Source organism: Nomascus leucogenys, chromosome 14, assembly GCF_006542625.1.
Source record: "Nomascus leucogenys isolate Asia chromosome 14, Asia_NLE_v1, whole genome shotgun sequence".
NCBI classification, from domain to species: domain Eukaryota; kingdom Metazoa; phylum Chordata; class Mammalia; order Primates; family Hylobatidae; genus Nomascus; species Nomascus leucogenys.
This window is the reverse complement of record NC_044394.1, coordinates 44430039-44450325: the sequence shown is the minus strand read 5'-3', so window position 1 is coordinate 44450325 and position 20287 is coordinate 44430039. Positions and strand designations below refer to the sequence as shown.

Genomic DNA, 20287 nt, shown 5'->3' with positions numbered 1-20287 from the left:
TTTCGTCTGATCATTTCATCTTTTCATCTCATTTCCTTTTATCATTTCATTTCATTTCAACTTTTCATCTAGTCAGTTCATTTCATCAATTCATTTCATCAGTTCGTCATTTCATCATTTCATTTCATTATTTCACCGTTTCTCTTCATTTCATTTCATATCATTTCTTCATTTCATCATTTCATCTTTTCATTTCATGTCTTCATTTCACTTCATCATTTCATCTCATGATTTCATTTCATTTTCTCATTTTATTTCATCATTTCATCATTTCATTCCATCACTCCATTTCATCTCTTCATTTGATTTCATCATTTCATTTCATTTCATCATTTCATTTCATTTCATCATTTCATTATTTCACCATTTCATTTTATCTCATCATTTCATTTCATCATTTTATCACTTCAAATCATTTCATCATTTCCTTTCTTCATTTCATCATTTCACCAATTCATTTCATTTCATCATTTAATTTCATCATTTCATCATTTCATCTCATTTCACCATTTCATTTCATTCATTTCATTTCATCATTTCATTTCAACATTTCACCATTTCATCTCAACATTTCATTTCGTTTCGTCATTTCACCACGTCTTATCATTTCATCATTTCATCTCATGATTTCATTTCATCTCACCGTTTCATCTTATTTCATCTTTTCATCTCATCATTTCATTTCATCATTTCATTTCACCTTTTAATCTCATTTCATTTCATCATTTCATTTATTTCATCATATCACTTCATCATTTTATTTCATCACTTCATATCATTTCATCATTTCATCTTTTCATTTCATTTCATCATTTCACTACATCATTTCATTTTATTTCCTTTCATTTCATTTCATCCTTTCATCATTTCATCTCATCATTTCATCTTTTCATTTCATTTCATTTCATCATTTCATATCATCATTTCATTTCATCATTTCACTTCATCTCGTAATTTCATCATTTCATCTCATGATTTCATCTCATCATTTCATTTCATCTCATTTCATTTCATCTTTTCATCTCATCATTTCATTTCATTTCATCATTTCCTTTCATCAATTCATTTCATCGTTTCATCATTCCATTATTTCATCATTTCACTTCATCATTTCATTTCATCATTTCATATCATTCCTTCATTTCATCATTTCATTTCATTTCAACATTTCATCATTTCATTATTTCACTTCATTTCATCATTTCATTTCATTTCCTCATTTCATTTCACCATTTCATTTCATCATTTTATTTCATCATTCCATCATTTCATTTCATTTCATCTCATCATTTCGTTTCATTTCATCCTTTCATCTCATCATTTCATCACATCATTTCATCATTTCACTTCATCTCATTATTTCATCATTTCATCACATCATTTCATCATTTCACTTCATCTCATTATTTCATCATTTCATCTCATGATTTCATTTCATCTCATCATTTCATCTCATGATTTCATTTCATCTCATCAGTTAATTTCATCTTTTCATCTCATCATTTCATTATTTCATTTCATTTAATATTTTCATCTCATCATTCACTTCATTTCATTATTTCATCATTTCATTTCATTTCATCATTTCATCATTTCACTTCATTTCATTCCATCATTTCATATCATTTCTTCATTTCATCATTTCATTTCATCAATTCATCATTTCATTTCATCATTTCATTTCATCATTTCACTTCATTTCATTTCCTCATTTCATTTCACCATTTAATCATTTCATCATTCCATTTCATCATTTCATTTCATCATTTCATCATTTCATCTCATGATTTCATCTCATCATTTCATTTCATCATTTCATCTCATTTCATTTCATCATTTCATCATTTCACCATTTCATTTCATCTCTTCATTTCATTTCATTTCATCATTTTATCATTTCATTTCATTTCATCATTTCATTTCTTCATTTCAACTCATTTCATTTCATGATTTAATTTCATTTCATCATTTCATTTCATTTCTTCATTTCATCATTTTATCAATTCATTTCATTTCATCATTTAATTTAATTTCATAATTTCATCATTTCATTTCACTGCAGTGACACATGTATTTAAGTGCTAATGTGATGCCCAGGAGAAAACCTATTTCCCTTCGTATAACACCTCCTTCAACAAAAGGCAACCTTCATGGCTGCCTAAGTCTACAGGGATACCAGCATCTCTTCAAACACCCAATTTGATTTAGAACCTCAAACAGCACTTCAGTTTCATAAAAACTTAAAACATAAGCACAACACTTGGTTGTAAATGAGCCAAAAGTTTCTTGTCTCTTTCTCTATTCAAGGCTTAAGGCCGTGTCTCCCCAACTACGTTCAGTGGAAGAAAAGATCCCCTGGACAAAAAGGTTTGAGAACTGTTGTTGCAGGTCTTTTCAGAACCTTTAAAACACAAATCCTCATCCGCAGGGATCTTCAGGAGAGAGATGGCTGATGCAGCACAACTTTCTTTCACAGGAGCATCATGCAGAATACAGTATGAGATACAGAAAGGCTGCATTGAGTCTTTTGAAGGGCCCGGGGCTTGGTGGGGGTTAGTTAGGAGATCTCCAGAGAGCATCTAATGAGTAGGAACATTCAGGTTGCTTTTTTTTTCCTTATTGGCAAAACTGTGTGTGCACCATGAATGAAGCTGGTCTCTCTTATCCATATCAAAACTAAATCCAAATTAATTGGCTAAATTGGGACTCAACACCTCCAGGAGCCACGCGGAAGAAAGCCCCACCACACTTTAAAGTAGCTTACCTCATCATATTTGAGGAAAGCAAAACGCTTATGACCAGTATGCTGCTAATACAAGTCCACATATAATGCTGTGTGAAAAATTACTTTTCCCAATCATAGCTGGCACAGTCCACATTTTGCATTACACTTCCCCCCCTTTTTAAAATTTTAAACACAGGTCTTTTTCTCTTCTTTTTTTAAATTTTAATTTAATTATACAAGACTAAGTCTCAGTATGTTGCCCAGGCTGGTCTTGAACCCCCGGGCTCAAGCGATACATCCGTCTCCGCCTCCCAAAGTGCTGGGATTACAGGCCTGAGACACTGTGCCCAGCCTTAAACACAAACCTTAATTCATTCTTACAATTATCCTGAGGTTAGAAAAATGGAAGGGGAAGAAAAATGGCAGGCAGGTAGGCTGACTTCAGCTTCATTATTTGGAAGGACAGTTTGCTTCGTTAAAACACACTACTGCCCACAAAGGCCAAGACAACAGAAAAATACAAACTTATATAAATAGATTTTATATGTGACAGCAGTTTCAATGGAGACTTTTTCAATGCAAATGACAAACAGCTGTGCTTAGGAATAAATGAAAACGAATTTTTTTATCTCAACAGCTGTCCTGAAAGCACCTCTCTACACCTCTACCTGCATTCTGGAATCAAGGAGAAAGCCAAAACGGACGACAAGACACTACATCAGCCGTGTCCAACCCTTTGACTACAAGGACTTTTCCGCCTATCTGTGGTGGTGGGTATCATGAAAATTATGCACAAACCTTTTTTTTTTTTTTTAAGCTCAGCTATCGTTAGCATTAGTGTATTTTATGTGTGGTCCAGGAGCATTCTTCTTCCAATGTGGCCCTGAGAAGCCAAAAGACTGGATACCTGTGCACTAGGTCAAAAGACTACTCCTTCTGGAACCAATTGTAAAGAATTTCCGACATTATCTTGACATGAAAACCAATGGATAGTGGGACAGAATGCAAAATCTTCAAGAATTTTTGTTGGTTTTTTTTTTTTTTGAGTCAAGGTCTTGCTCTGTGGCCCAGGTTTGAGTACCCTGATGAGATCACAGCTCAGTGCAGGCTCAAGTGCTCCTCCCGCCTCAGCCACAGTAGTAGCTGGGACTACAGATGTACACAACCACCCCTGGCTAATATGTTATTTTTTGGAGAGACGTAGAGATGGAGTCTTACTATATTGCCCAGGTTGGTCTCAAACTCCTTGACTCAAGGGATCCAGGACAGGATAACAGGTGTGAGCCACCACACCTGGCCATGTGCATGAACTTTTAAGACAAACACAAGGCCCCATAAAAGTTAAGGTTTTCCCACCTAATTTCCAGGGGATCTTTTGGTGCAAGGATGAGAAGCCCTTAAAAGTACACAAACAACTCCAAAGATTCAAGACAGTTCATTCGGGCTGGGCCAGCCCACTGGGCAGACTGACCTTCAAGAAAGGCCCACCCATGACATACACCAGATGGCTCTCCAAGAATCTCTCCAGTCCTCAGGGTCCCTAAGGTACTGGACAGAGCTAGGAAAGGAAACCCATTTGCTTCTTCCTGCAGAAAACCCCTTGAGGTCAAGACCCCACAATCAGGTGAGGATGGAGTGGCTCACCCTCAGTCAACAGGCCAGACTCAAGGTGGTATAATGTCTTAACCAAGGGTGTGGGCCTCCAGGTCTGACTCCCAACTCAGTGCTCCTTTAATAACCACTCTTTGTTAATTCTCCTTAACAGGGGTTCCTGGCAAGTCAGTTCTCCCTCAGGCCTTCCGTTTCCTCACCTGCAAGATAAGAAGGCTGGACCAGATGGAAATTCGGGGGGTAAGGGGATGTCCGCGCGCAGCCTACCCCGCCCACGGGCCCCTAGAGCCTCCATCCAAGTTCCCACCACGCACCCGCCCCACAAATCCTGCCCAAGGTGAGGGCTGGTCCCGGGTCCTCCAGCTGCCACATCAGCGAGTGCAGGAGGGAGAAGCCTCCAAGGGGGCGACGCGGGCTCAAGGATGCAACTGGGCCAGGAGTGAACTGGAGCCAGGAGAGAGGTGTCTGGGCCGCTCCTGGAACCCAGCCCGGTCCCCGACCCCCTTACCTCCAAGGTCGGTATCTCCTGCTGGGTGAGGTCCTTGGACACAGCGCACTTGGTGCGCAGCCCGCGCCGGCTGCCCATGGAGATGCCGATGAGCTTCTGGAGCTGCCCACACTGCGGCAGCGCCCTACTGGCCATGGCCCCTGCGCCTCCCTCCGTGGCTGCTCCATCATCCGCGCCACCGCCCTCCTTCTCTCCCATCGTCGCGGCGCACAGCGCCGCTCTATGCTGCCAGCAGCGGCCGAGGAAGGGAGCCCGGGGCGCGGGCGCCTAGGGGAGGAACCCGGGAGCCTGGAGAGCTGCAGCAGGAGTGCCCCTTGGCGCTGCGGGAGCCAGGACGCCGGGAGTTGGTAGCCCTGTCTGCTGCTCCCGCCCTCAGAGCCGCGGCGGCGGGGGCAAACAACCGCGGCGTCGGTGGGGCAAAAAGCCGCGGCGGCCAAAAGCCCCGGCGGAGGGGGCAAAAAGCCTTGGCGGAAAAAGCGGCGGCGGCGGGGGCTAAAAGCCGCGGTGGCGGATGGCAAAAAGCCGCGGCGGCGGCGGGGGACAAAAAGCCGCGAAAAGCGGCTGCGGCGGGGGCCAAAAGCCGCGGCGGCAGGGGGCAAAAAGCCGGGAAAAGCGGAGAGGGCAAAAACCGCGGCTGCGGGGGACAAAAAGCCAGGAAAAGTAGCGACGGAGGGGGTGACAAAAAGCAGGGAAAAGCGGAAGCGGCGGGGACAAAAAGCTGCGGCAGCGGCGGGGACAAAAAGCTGCGGCAGCAGGGGGGCAAAAAGCCGGGAAAATCGGCGGCGGCGGGGGCAAACAGCCGTGGCGGCAGGGGGAAAAACGCTGCGGCGGGAAAAAGCGGCAGCGGCGGGGGATAAAAAGCCGCGGCGGGAAAAAGCCTCGGCGACGGGGGCAAAAAGCCACAAAGAGCAGTGGCGGCGGGGACAAAAAGCCGCAAAAAGACACAGCAGCCGGGGCAAAAAAACGAGGAGGCAAAAAGCCGCGGCGGCGGGGGGCAAAAAGCCGAGGAGGGAAAAAGCCCCAGCGACTGGAGCAAAAACCCGAGGCAGCCGGGTGTAAAAAGCCGCCGAGGCATAGGCAAAAAGCCACGGCGGCGGGGGCAAAAAGGAACAAAAAGCGGCGGCGGCGGGGACAAAATGCCGAGAAGGCCTGGGCAAAAATTGAATGGAATTTGATGGAATAGAATGGAATCAAAAGGAATGCAGTGGATTGGAGTGGAATGGAGTGGAGTGGAGTGGAATGGAATGGAATGCAGTCGATTGGAGTGGAGTGGATTGGAAAGGAATGGAATAGAATGGAAGGGAATGAAATGGAATGGAATGCAGTTGATTGGAGTGGAGTGGAGGGGAGTGGAATGGAATGCCATGGAAGGGAATGGAATGAAATAGAATGGAATGCAATGGAACGGAATGGAATGGAATGGAGTGGAGTGCAGTGTACTGGAATGGAGTAGAGAGGAATGGAGTGGAGTGGAAAGGAGTGGAATGGAATGTAGTGGAGTGGAGTACAGTGGAATGGGAAGCAAGGGAATGGAGTGGAGTGGAGTGGATTGGAATTTGAGTGGAATGGAATGGAATAGAATAGGGTGGAGTGGAGTGGAATGGGAAGGAATGAAATGGAGTGGAGTGGGGTGGAGTGGAGTAGAGTGGATTTGAGTGGAATGGAATGGAATGCAGTGCATTGGAGTGGAGTGGAGTGGAGTAGAGTGGATTTGAGTGGAATGGAATGGAATGCAGTGCATTGGAGTGGAGTGGAGTGGAATGGAATGCAATGGAAGGGAATGGAAAGGAATGGAATGCAATGGAAGGAATGTAATAGAATTGAATGGAAAGGAGTGGGGTGGGGTGGAGTACAGTGTAGTGGAATGAATTGGAAAGGAATGGAGTGGAGTAGAGAGGAGTGGAATGGAGTGCAGTGGAATGGAATGGAGTGGAGTGGAGTAGAGTTCAATGGGTAGGAATGGAATGAAGTAGAGTGGAGTAGATTGGAGTGGAGTGGAGTGGATTCGAGTGGAATTGAATGGAATGGAATGGAGTGGAATGGAATTCAGTGGATTGTAGTGGAGTGGAGTGCAGTGGAATGGAAGGGAATGGAATGGAATCAAATGGAATGGAATGGAAGGAAACGGAATGGAATGGAATGGAAGGGAAGTGAATGGTGTGGAGTAGAGGGCAGTGTGGTGGAATGCAATAGAAAGGAATGGAGTGCAGTGGAGTGTTTCGGAATGGAATGGAATGGAGCAGAGTGGAGTAGAGTAGAGTGGAGAAGAGTGGATTCGAGTGGAATGCAAAGGAATGGAATGGAATGCAGTGGATCAGAGCGGATTAGAGTGGAATGGAAAGGAATGGAAGGGATTGGAATGGAATACAATGCAGTGGAACAGAATGGAAAGGAATAGTATGGAATGGATTGGATTGGAGTGCAATGTAGTGGAATGGAGTAGAAAGGAATGGAATGGAGTGGAGTGCAGTGGAATGGAATGGAATGGAATAGATGGGAGTGGAGTGGAGTTGAAAGGCAAGGAATGGAATGGATTGGAGAGGAGTGGAGTGGTGTCATTTCTAGTGGAATGAAATAGAATGGAATGGAATGGAGAGGAGTGGAGTGCAGTGGATTGGAGTGGAGTGGAGTGGAATGATATGGAATGAAGGGAAAGGAAAGGAATGGAATGCAATGGAATCAAATGAAATTGAATGGAGTGGATTAGAGTGGAGTGGAGTGCAGTTAGTGGAATGGAGTAGAAAGGAATGGAATGGAGTGGAGTGTAGTGGAGTGAAGCTTAGCGGAATTGAGTGGATTGGAAAGGAGCAGACTGGAGTGGAGTGGAGAGGAATGGAATGGAGTGGAGTGGTGTCAAGTAATGTGGAGTGGAGTAGAGTGGATTCGAGTGGAATAGAATGGAATGGAATGCAGTGGATTACAGTGGAGCGGAGTGGAGTGGAATGGAAGGGAATGGAGTGGAATGCAATTAAATGGAATGAATTGAAATGGAATGGAATGGAATGGAATGGAATGGAGTGGAGTGGATTGCAATGTGGTGGAATGGAATAGAAAGGAATGGAGTGTAGTAGAGTGGAGTTGAATGTAATGGAATAGAGTGGAGTGGACTGGAATGGGAAGGAATGGAATTGAGTGGCGTGGAGTGGAATAGATTGGATTCAAGTGGAATGGAATGGAATGGAATTGAATGGAAAGGAATGGAATGGAAAGGAATGGAAAGGAATGGAATGGAATTGAATGGAATGGAATGTAGCGGAATGGAATCGAATGGAATGCAGTGGATTGGAGTGGAGTGGAATGGAGTTGCGTGGAGTGGAATGGAATGGAATGCAGTAGATTGGAGAGGAATGGAATGGAAGAGAAGGGAATGAAATGGAATGGAATGCAGTGGATTGGAGTGGAGTGAAGTGGAATGGAATGGAAGGTAATGGAATGCAAGGTAACAGAACGGAATGGAATGCAATGGATTTTAATGGAATGGATTGGAGTGGAATGCAGTGTAGTGGAATGGAGTAGAACGGAATGGAATGGAGTGGAGTGGAGTGGAATGGGAAGGAATGGAATGGAGTGGAGTGGAGTGGAGAAGAGTGGATTCGAGTGGAATGGAAAGGAATGAAATGGAATGGAATGAAATGCAGTGGATTGCAGTGGAGTGGAGTGGAGTGGTTTTGAATGGTATGGAATGGAATGGAAGGGAACTGAATGGAATGGAATGCAACGGAACAGAATGGAATTTAATGGAATGGAATGGAATGGAATGAAATGTAGTGGAGTGGAGTGCAGTGTAGTGGAAGCAGGTATAAAGGAGTGGAGTGGAGTGGAGTGTAATGTAGTGCAGTGGAATGGAATGGAATGGAGTGGAATGGAATTGAATGGAATGGAAAGCAGTGGATTTGAGTGGAGTGCAGTGGAGTGGAATGGAATGGAATGGAAGGGAATGGAATGGTATGGAATGGAATGCAAAGGAACAGAATGGAATCGAATGGAAAGGAAAGGAATGGAACGGAATGGAAGGCAATGGATTGGAGTAGAGTGCAGTGTAGTGGAATGGAGTGGAAAGGAATGGTGTGGAGTGGAGGGGAGTGGAGTGGAATGGAAAAGAGTTGAGTGGAGTGGAGTGGAATGGGAATGAATGGAGTGGAGTGCAGTGGAGTGGAGTGGAGTAGAGTGGATTTGAAAGGAATGGAATGCAATGGAATGGAATGGAATGCAGTGGATTGGAATGGAGTGCAGGGGAGTGGAATGGAATGGAATGCAAGGGAGAGGAAAGGCATGGAATGCAATGGAATGGAATGGAGTGTAGTAGACTGCAGTGTAGTGCAATGGAGTAGAAGGGAATGGAGTGGAGAGGAGTGGAGTGGAGTGGAGTGGACTGTAATGGAATGGAATAAATTGGAACAGAATGGAATAGAATGGAGTGGAGTGGATTGGAGTGGAATGGAAAGGAATGGAATGGAGTGGAGTGGAGTCAAGTAGATGGAGTAGACTGGATTCCAGTGGAATGGAATGGAATGGAAGGGAAGGGAACGGAATGGAATGAGATGGAATGGACTGGATTGGAGTGCAGTGTAGTGGAATGGAGTAGAAAGAAGGGAATGGAGTGCAGTAGAGTGGAGGGGAATCAGTGGATTGGAACAGAGTGGAGTTTAGTGCAGTTGAATGGGAAGGAATGGAATGGGTTGGAGTGGAGTGGAGTGGCTTCGAGTGGAATGGAATGCAATGGAATGGAATAGAATGGAAAGGAAAGGCATGGGATGGAATGAAATGGAATGCACTGGCTTGGAGTAGAGCGGAGGGGAGTGGGAAGGAATGGAATGGATTGGGGTGGAATGGAATGCAATGCAATGGATTGGAATGGAATGAAATGGAATGGAATGGAACGGAATGGAATGGAGTGGAGTGGAGTGCAATGTGGTGGAATGGAGTAGAAAAGAAAGGACTGGAGTGGATTGGATTTGAATGGAAAGTCATGGAATGGAATGGAGTGGATGTGAAGGGAAATTGAATGAATGGAAAAGAGTGGAGTGCCGTGGAATACAGTGCATTAGAATGGAATGGAATTGAATGGAATGCAGTGGAATGGAGTGGAGTGGACTGGAATGGAAACGAATGGAATGCAATGGCACGAAATGGAATGGAATGGAATGGACTGGAGTGGAGTAGAGTGCAGTGCAGTGGAAGGGAGTAGAAAGGAATGGAGTGAAGTGGAGAGGAGTGGAGTGGAGTGGAAAGCAGTGGAATGGACAGAAATTGAATGGAGTGGGGTAGACTGGAGTTGAATGGGAAGAAATGGAATGGAGTGGAGTAGAGTGTAGTGGAGTAGAGTGGATTCCAGTGGAATGGAATGGAATTGAATGGAATGTATTGGATTGGAGTGGGGTGGAGTGGAATGGAATAGAATGGAATGGAAGGAAGTGGAATGAAATAGAATGCGTTGGAATGGAAAGGAAGGAAATGGAATGGAATGGAGGGGTGTGGAGTGCAGAGTAATGAAATGGAGTAGAAAGGAATGCAGTGGAGGGTAGTGGAGTGGAGTGGAATGGAATGGAAAGGAATGGAGTGGAATGGAGAGGAGTGGAATGGGAAAGAATGGAATGGAGTGGAGTGGAGTGGACTGGAGTAGAGTGGATTCGAGAGGAATGGAATGGAATGGAATGCAGTGCTTCGGAGTGGAGGGGAGTGAAGTGGAATGGAATGGATTGGAATGGAATGGAATGGAGTGGAGTGGGTTGCAGTGTAGTGGAATGGAGTGGAAAGGAATGGAGTGGAGTGGAATGGATTGGAATGGAATGGAATGGAGTGGAGTGGAGTAGAGTTGAATGGGAAGGAATGGAATGGAGTGGAGTGGAGTGTAGTAGAGGGGGATTCGAGTGGAATGAAATAGAATATATTGGAATGGAATGGAAAGAAATTGAATGGAATGCAGTGGATGGGAGTGGAGTGGAGTGGAGTGGAATGGAATGGAATGGAAGGGATTGGAATGGAATGGAATGGAGTGGAGTGGAATGCAGTGTAGTGGAATGGATTAGAAAGGAATGGAGTGGAGTGGAGTGCAGTCTAGTGGAATCGAATGGAATGGAATGGAATGGAATGCAGTGGATCGGAGTGGATTAGAGTGGAATGGAAAGAAATGGAAGGGAATGGAATGGAATGCAATGCAATGGAACAGAATGGAAAGAAATAGTATGGAATGGATTGGATTGAAGTGCAGTGTAGTGGAATGGAGTAGAAAGGAATGGAATGGAGTGGAGTGGAGTGCAGTGGTATGGAATGGAATGGAATGGAATAGATGGGAGTGGAGTGGAGTTGAAAGGCAAGGAATGGACTGGATCGGAGAGGAGTGGAAAGGAGTGGTTTCTAATGGAATGGAACAGAACGGAATGGAATGGAGAGGAGTGGATTGGAGTGGAGTGAAGTGGAATGTTATGGAATGGAAGGGAAAGGAATGGAATGGAATGCAATGGAATCGAATGAAATGGAATGGAAAGGATTGGAGTACAGTGAAGTGTAGTTAGTAGAACGGAGTAGAAAGGAATGGAACGGAGTGGAGTGCAGTGGAGTGAAACTTACTGGAATTGAGTGGATTGGAAAGGAGTGGACTGGAGTGGAATGGAAAGGAGTGGAGTGGTGTGGAGTGGAGTAGAGTGGATTCGACTGGAATGTAATGCAATGGAATGGAATGCAGTGGATTAGAGCGGAGTAGAGTGGAGTGGAATGGAATGGAATGGAAGGGAATGGAATGGAAAGGAATGCAATGAAATGGAATGGATTGAATTGGAATGAAATGGAATGGAATGGAATGGAATGCAATGCAATGGAATGAAGTGGAGTGGACTGCAGTGTGGTGAAATGGAGTAGAAAGGAATGGAGAGGAGTGGAGCTGAATGTACTGAAATGGAGTAGAGTGGACTGCAATGGGAAGGAATGGAATGGAGTACAGTGGAGTGGTGTGGAGTGCAGTAGAGTGGATTTGAGTGGAATGGAATGAATCGAATGGAATGCAGTGGAATGAAGTGGAGTGGAATGGAGTGGCATGGAGTGGAATGGAATGGAATGGAATGGAATGGAATGCAGTGGATTGGAGTGGAGTGAATTGGAGAGGAATGGAATGGAATGGAAGGGAATGAAATGGAATAAAATGCAGTGGATAGGAAGGGAGTGGAGTGGAATGGAATGGAATGGAAGGGAGTGGAATGGAATGGAATGGAAGGGAATGGAATGGAATCGAATGGAATGAACTGGAACGGAATGGAATGGAATGGAATGGAGTGGAGTGGCATGGAGTGGAGTGGAAAGGAGTGGAATATAGTGGAGTGGAGTGCAGTGGAATGGGAAGGAATGGAATGGAGTGGAGTGAAGAGAATGGGAGTGGAATGGAATGGAATGGAGTGACGTGGAGTGGAATGGGAGGGAATGTAATGGAGTGGACAGGAGTGGAGTGGGGTGGAGTGGAGTAGAGTGGATTCGAGTGGAATGAAATGGAATGGAATGGAATGGAATGCAATGCAATGCAGTGGATTGGAGTGGAGTGGAGTGGAGAGGAATGGAATGGAATGGAAGTGAATGGAAAGGAACTGAATGCAATGGAAGGAATGTAATAGAATAGAATGGACTGGAGTGGGGTAAAGTGTACTGGAATGGAGTGGAAAAGAATGGAGTGGAGTGGAGAGGATTGGAATGGAGTGGAGTGGAATGGAATGGAATGGAGTGGAGTGGAGAGGACTGGAAAGAGATTGAGTGGAATGAAGTGGAGAATAGTGGAGTGGAGTGGAGTTGAGTAGAGTGGATTCAAGTGGAATGGAATGGAATGGAAGGGAAGGGAATGGAATGGAATGCAGTGGACTGGCGTGTATTGGATTGGAATGGTATGGAATGGAAGGGAATGGAAAGAAATGCAATGCAATGGAATGGAATTTAATGCAATGGAATAGAATGGAGTGGAGTGGATTGCCGTGTAGTGGAATGGAGTAGAAAGGAATGGAGTAGAGTGGAGTGGAATGGAATGGAATGGAGTGGAGTGGAGTGGAGTTGAATGGGAAGGAATAGAATGTCATGGACTGGAGTGGAGTGGAGTGGATCCGAGTGGAATGGAATGGAATGCAGTAGATTGGAGAGGAGTGGAGAGGAGTGAAATGGAATGGAATGGAATGGAATGAAGTGGATTGGAGTGGATGGAGTTGTGTGGAGTGGAATGGAATTGAATGGAAGGGAATGGAATGGAATAGAGTGGAGTGGAGTGCAGTGTAGTGGAATGGAGTAGAAAGGAATGGAGTGGAGTGGAATGGAACGGAATGACAGGTAATGGAATGGAATGCAATGCAATGGAATGGAAAGGAATGGAATGGAATCGAATGCAGTGGATTGGAGTGCAGAGTAGTGGAATGGAGTAGAAAGTAAGGGAGTGGACTGGAGTGGAAATAATGGAATGGAATGGAGTGGAGTGGAGTTGAATGGGAAGGAATGGAATGGAGTAGAGAGGAGTGCATTGGATTGGAGAGGAGTGGATTCAAGTGCAGTGGAATTGAATGGAATGGAATGGAATGGAATGGAATTCAGTGGATTGGAGTGGAGTGGAGAGGAATGGAATGGAATTGAAGGGAATGGAATGAAATGGAATGCAATAGAATGGAAGGGAATGGAATGGTGTGGAGTGGAGAGCAGTGTGGTGGAATGCAGTAGAAAGGAACGGAGTGGAGTTGAGTGTTGTGGAATGCAGTGGAATGGAATGGAGTGACATCGAGTAGAGTGGAGTAGATTGGATTCGAATGGAATGGAATGGAGTGGAGTGGAGTGTAGTGGAATGGAGTAGAATGGAAAGGAATGGAATGAATTTGAGTGGAGTGGAGTGGTTTCGAGTGGAATGGAATGGAATGGAAAGGAGAGGAGTGGAGTGCACTGGATTGGCGTGGAATGCACTGGAGTGGAAAGTTATGGAATGGAAGGGAAAGGAATGGAATGGAGTGCAATGGAATGGAATAAAATGGAATAGGATGGATTGAAGTGGAGTGGAGTGTACTGTAGTGGAATGGAGTAGAAAGGAATGGAATGGAGTGGATTGTAGTGGTGTGAAGTTGAGTGGAACTGAGTGGATTCGAATGGAGTGGAGTGGAGTGAAGCGGAATGGGAAGGAATGGAATGGAGTGGAGTGGTGTGGAGTGTAGTAGAGTGGATTAAATTGGAATGTAATGGAATGGAATGGAATGCAGTGGAATAGACTGGAGTGGAGTGGAGTGGAATGGAATGGAAAGGATTGGAATGGAATGGAATTGAATGGAATACAATGAAACGGAATGGAATGGAATGGAATGGAGGGGAGTGGAGTGCGGTGTGGTGGAAAGGAGTAGAAAGGAATGGAGTGCAGTGGAGAGGAGATGAATAGAATGGAATGGTGTGGAGTGGAGTGCAGTGGAGTGGAGTAGAGTGGATTCGAGTGGAATGGAATGGAATGGAATGGAATGGAATCGAATGGAATCGAATGGAATGCAGTGGATAGGAGTGGAGTGGAATGTAGTGGAGTGGGATGGAATGGAATGGAAGGGAATGGAATTGAAAGGAATGCAATGGAACCGAAAGGAAAGGAATACAATGGAATGGAGTGGAATGGAGTGCAGTGGAATGGAAAGAAATGGAATGGAGTGGAGTGGAGTGGAGTGGATTGGAGTGGAATGGAATGGAATGGAATGGAGTGGGGTGGAGGGGAGTGGATTGGGGTGGAGTGGAGTAGAGTGGATTCGAGTGGAATGGAATGGAATGGAATGCAGTGGATTTGAGTGGAGTGGAGTGGAATGGAATACAATGGAAAGGAATGGAATGGAATGGAAGCAATATAATAGAATTGAATGGAATGGAGTGGGGTGGAGTACAGTGTGGTGGAATGAAGTGGAAAGGAATGGAGTGAAGTGGAGTGGAGAGGAGTGGAATGGAGCAGAGGGGAATGGAATGGAATGGAGTGGAGTGGAGTACATTGGAGTGGAGTCGAGTGGATTTGATTGGAAGTGAATGGAATAGAATGGAGTGGAATGGAGTGGAATGGAATTCAGTGGATTGGAGTGGAGTGGAGTGCAATGGAATGCAAAGGAACGGAAGGGAATGGAATGGAGTGGAATGAAATATGGAATGGAATGGAATGGAATGGAATGGAATGGAATGGAATGGAATGGAAGGGAAGGGAATTGAATGGAAACAAATGGAATGCAATGGAATGTAATGGAACGGAATGGAATGGAATTGAATGGTGTGGAGTAACAGGGCAGTGTGGTGGAATGGAGTAGAAAGGAATGCGGTGGAGTGGAGTGTTGTGGGATGGAATTGAATGGAATAGAGCAGAGTGGAGAAGAGTAGAGTGGAGAAGAGTGGATTCGAGGGGAATGGGAAGGAATGGAATGGAATGGAATGGAATGGAATGGAATGGAATGGAATGCAGTGCATCGGAGTGGAGTAGGGTGGAATGGAAAGGAATGGAAGGGAATGGAATGCAATGCAATGCAATGGAACGGAATGGAATGGAATAGTATGGAATGGATTGGAATGGAGGGCAGTGTAGTGGAATGGAGTAGAAAGGAATGAAATGGAGTGGAGTGGAGTGGAGTGGAATGGAATGGAATAGATGGGAGTGGAGTGGAGTTGAAAGGGAAGGAATGGACTGGATTGGAGAGGAGTGGAGTGGAGTCGTTTCTAGTGGAACGAAACTGGAATGGAATGGAATGGAGAGGAGTGGAGTGCAGTGGATTGGAGGGGAGTGGAGTGGAATGATATGGAATTAAGGGAAAGGAGTGGAATGAAATGCAATGGAACCGAATGAAATGGAATGGAATGGATTAGAGTGGAGTGGAGTGCAGTTAGTGGAATGGAGTAGAAAGGAATGGAATGGAGTGGAGTGGAGTGAAGCTTAGCGGAATTGAGTGGATTGGAGAGGAGTGGACTGGAGTGGAGTGGAGAGGAATGGAATGGAGTGGAGTGGTGCGGAGTCATGTGGAGTGGAGTAGAGTGGATTCGAGTGGTATAGAATAGAATGCAATGGAATGCAGTGGATTAGAGTGGAGCAGAGTTGAGTGTAATGGAATGGAATGGAAGGGAATGGAATGGAATGCAATGAAATGGAAGGGAATGGAATGGAGTGGAGTGGAATGCAGTGTGGTCGAATGGAGTAGAAAGGAATGCAGTGGAGTGGAGTGGAGTTGAATGTAATGGAATAGAGTGGAGTGGACTGGAATGGAAAGGAAAGGAATTGAGTGGCGTGGAGTGGAGTAGATTGGATTCGAGTGGAATGGAATGGAAATGAATGCAAAGGAAAGGAATGGAATTGAATGGAATGGAATGTAGTGGAATGGAATCGAATGGAATGCAGTGGATTGGAGTGGAGTGGAATGGAGTTGAGTGGAGTGGAATGGAATGGAATGGAATGCAGTAGATTGGAGTGGAGTGGATTGGAGAGGAATGGAATGGAATGGAAGGGAATGAAATGGAATGGAATGCAGTGGATTGGAGTGGAGTGGAGTGGAATGGAATGGAAGGTAATGGAATGGAATGGAATGCAATGTAACAGAATGGAATGGAATGGATTTTAATGGAATGGAGTGGAGTGGAATGTTGTGTAGTGGAATGGAGTAGAATGGAATGGAATGGAGTAGAGTGGAGTGGAATGGGAAGGAATGGAATGGACTGGAGTGGAGTGGAGAAGAGTGGATCCGAGTGGAATGGAAAGGAATGAAATGGAATGGAAGGAATGCAGTGGATTGGAGTGGAGTGGAGTGGAGTGGAGTGGTTTTGAATCATATGGAAAGGAATGGAAGGGAACTGAATGGAATGGAATGCAATGGAATGGAATGGAATTTAATGGAATGGAATGAAATGGAGTGGAGTGGAGTGCAGTGAAGTGGAAGGAGGTATAAAGGAATGGAGTGGAGTGGAGTGGAGTGGAATGCAAAGGAATGGAGTGGAATGGAATTGAATGGAATGGAATTCAGTAGATTTGAGTGGAGTGCAGTGGAGTGGAATGGAATGGAATGGAAGGGCATGGAATGGTATGGAATGGAATGCAAAGTAACAGAATGGAATTGAATGGAAAGGAAAGGAATGGTACAAAATGGAATGGAATGGATTGGAGTGCAGTGTAGTGGAATGGAGTGGAAAGGAATGCTGTGGAGTGGAGTGGAGTGGAGTGGAGTGGAATGGAATGGAAAGGAGTTGAGTAGAGTGGAGTGGAATGGGAATGAATGGAGTGGAGTGCAGTGGAGTGGAGTAGAGTGGATTTGAAAGGAATTGAATGGAATGCAATGCAGTGGATTAGAGTAGAGTGCAGGGGAGTGGAATGGAATGGAACACATGGGAGAGGAGTGGCATGGACTGCAATGGAACGGAATGGAACGGAATGGAATGGAATGGAATGGAATGGAATGGAATGGAATGGAGTGTAGTTTAGTGCATTGTAGTACAATGGAGTACAAGGGAATGGAGTGGAGAGGAGTGGAGTGGAATGGAGGGTAATGCTATGGAATAGAATGGAATGGAACAGAATGGAATGGAATGGAGTGGAGTGGATTGGAGTGGAATGGGAAGGAATGGAATGGAATGGAATGGAGTGGAGTCAAGTAGAGTGGAGTAGACTGGATTCCAGTGGAATGGAATGGAATGGAATGGAATATAATCGAATAGAATCGAATGAGATGGAATGGACTGGATTGGAGTGCAGTGTAGTGGAATGGAGTGGAAAGGAATGGTGTGGAGTGGAGGGGAGTGGAGTAGAGTGGAATGGAATGGAAAGGAGTTGAGTGGAGTGGAGGGGAATGGGAATGAATGGAGTGGAGTGCAGTGGAGTGGAGTGGAGTAGAGTGGATTTGAAAGGAATTGAATGGAATAGAATGGAATGGAATGCAGTGGATTGGAGTGGAGTGCAGGGGAGTGGGATGGAATGAAATGCAAGGGAGATGAATGGCATGGAATGCAATGGAATGGAATGGAATGGAATAGAGTGTAGTGGAGTGCACTGTAGTGCAATGGAGTAGAAGGGAATGGAGTGGAGAGGAGTGGAGTGGAATGCAGTGTAATGTAGTGGAATAGATTGGAATGGAACAGAATGGAATGGAATGGAGTGGAGTGGATTGGAGTGGAATGGAACGGAATGGAATGGAGTGCAGTGGAGTCAAGTAGAGTTGAGTAGACTGGATTCCAGTGGAATGGAATGGAATGGAATTGAAGGGAATGGAATGGAATGAGATGGAATGGACTGGATTGGAGTGCAGTGTAGTGGAATGGAGTAGAAAGAATGGACTGGAGTGGAGAGGAGTGGAGGGGAATCAGTGGATTGGAACCGAGTGGAGTTTAGTGGAGTTGAATGGGAAGGAATGGAATGGGTTGGAGTGGAGTGGAGTGGCTTCGAGTGGAATGGAATGGAATTGAATGGAATAGAATGGAAAGGAAAGGCATGGGATGGAATGGAATGGAATGCACTGGATTCGAGTAGAGCGGACTGGAGTGGGCTGGAATGGAATGGATGGGGATGGAATGGAATGCAATGCAATGGATTGGAATGGAATGAAATGGAACGGCATGGAATGGAATGGAATGGAGTGGAGTGGAGTGCAATGTGGTGGAATGGAGTAGAAAAGAAAGGAATGGAGTAGATTGCACTTGAATGAAAAGTCATGGAATGGAATGGAGTGGAGTGAGGGGAAATTGAATGAATGGAATGGAGTGGAGTGCAGTGGAGTAGAGTGCATTCGAATGGAATGGAATGGAATGGAATTGAATGGAATGCAGTGGAATGGAGTGGAGTGGAATTGAATGTAAAGGAATGGAATGCAATGGCATGAAATGGAATGGAATGGAATGGACTGGAGTGGAGTGGAGTGCAGTGTAGTGGAAGGGAATAGAAAGGAATGGAGTGAAGTGGAGAGGAGTGGAGTGGAGTGAAATGCAGTAGAATGGAAAAAAACTGAATGGAGTGGGGTAGACTGGAGTGGAATGGGAAGGAATGGAATGGAGTGGAGTAGAGTGTAGTGGAGTAGAGTGGATTCCAGTGGAATGGAATGGAATGTATTGGATTGGAGTGGAGTGAAGTGGAATGGAATGGAATGGAAGGAAGTGGAATGAAATAGAATGCAATGGAATGGAAAGGAAGGGAATGGAATGGAGGGGTACGGAGTGCAGTGTAGTGAAATGGAGTAGAAAGGAATGCAGTGGAGGGTAGTGGAGTGGAGTGGAATGGAATGGAAAGGAATGGAGTGGAGTGGAGTGGAATGGGAAAGAATGGAATGGAGTGGAGTGGACTGGAAAAGAGTGGATTCGAGAGGAATGGAATGGAATGGAATGGAATGGAATGGAATGGAATGGAATGGAATGGAATGCAGGGCATTGGAGTGGAGGGGAGTGGAGCAGAATGGAATGGATTGGAATGGAATGGAATGGAATGCAACGGAATGGAATGGAATGGAGTGGAGTGGGTTGCAGTGAAGTGGAATGGAATAGAAAGGAATGGAGTGGAGTGGAGTGGAATGGATTGGAATGGAAATGAATGGAAAGGAATGGAGTGGAGTGGAATTGAATGGGAAGGAATGGAATGGAGTGGAGTGGAGTGGAGCGTATTCAAGTGGAATGGAATGGAATAGAATGCAATGCAATGGAAAGGAATGCAGTGGATTGGAGGGGAGTGGATTGAAGGGGAGTGGAGTGGAGTGGAAAAGAAAGGGAATGGAATGGAATGGAATGCAATGGAATGGAATGGAATGGAATGCAATGGAATGGAATGGAATGGAATGGAATGGGAGTGCAGTGGAGTGCAGTCTATTGGATTACTGTAGAAAGGAATGGAGTGGAGTGGAATGCAATGGAAACGAATGGAAAGGAGAGGAGTGGAGAGGAGTTGAGTGGAGTGGATTAGAGTGGATTGGAGTGGAATGCAATGGAATGGAAGGTAACAGAATGGAATAAAATGGAATGGAATGGAATGAAGTGGATTAGAGTGGAGTTGAGTGGCATGGAATGGAACGGAAGGGAATGGAATGGAATGGAATGCAATGGAACGGAATGGAACGGAATTGCATGGAGTGGAGTGGAGTGCAGTGTAGTGGAATGGAGTAGAAAGTAATGGAATGGAGTGGAGTGGGGTGGAGTGGAATGAAGTGCAATGAAATCGAATGGAGTGGAGTGGAGTTGAAAGGGAAGGAATGGAATGCAGTGGAGTGGAGAGGAGTGGGGTTGAAAGGGAAGGAATGGAATGAAGTGGAGTGGAGTGGAGAGGATTCGAATGGAATGGAATGGAATGGAATGGAATGGAATGGAATGGAATGGAATGGAATGGAATTCAGGCCATTGGAGTGGAGTGGAGTGGAATGGAGTGGAGTGGAGTGGATTGGAGTGGAATGGAATGGAATGGAATGGAATGGAATACAGTGGATTTGAGTGGAGTGCAGTGGAGTGGAATGAAAGGGAAGGGAATGGAATGG

General features: G+C 45.1%; 1 pseudogene; it reads left to right on the top strand.

The window, feature by feature from the left end:
• The first annotated feature begins 4561 nt into the window (after window positions 1-4561).
• Window positions 4562-6027, top strand: LOC100586146 (annotated as a pseudogene).
• The last annotated feature ends 14260 nt before the right edge of the window (window positions 6028-20287 follow it).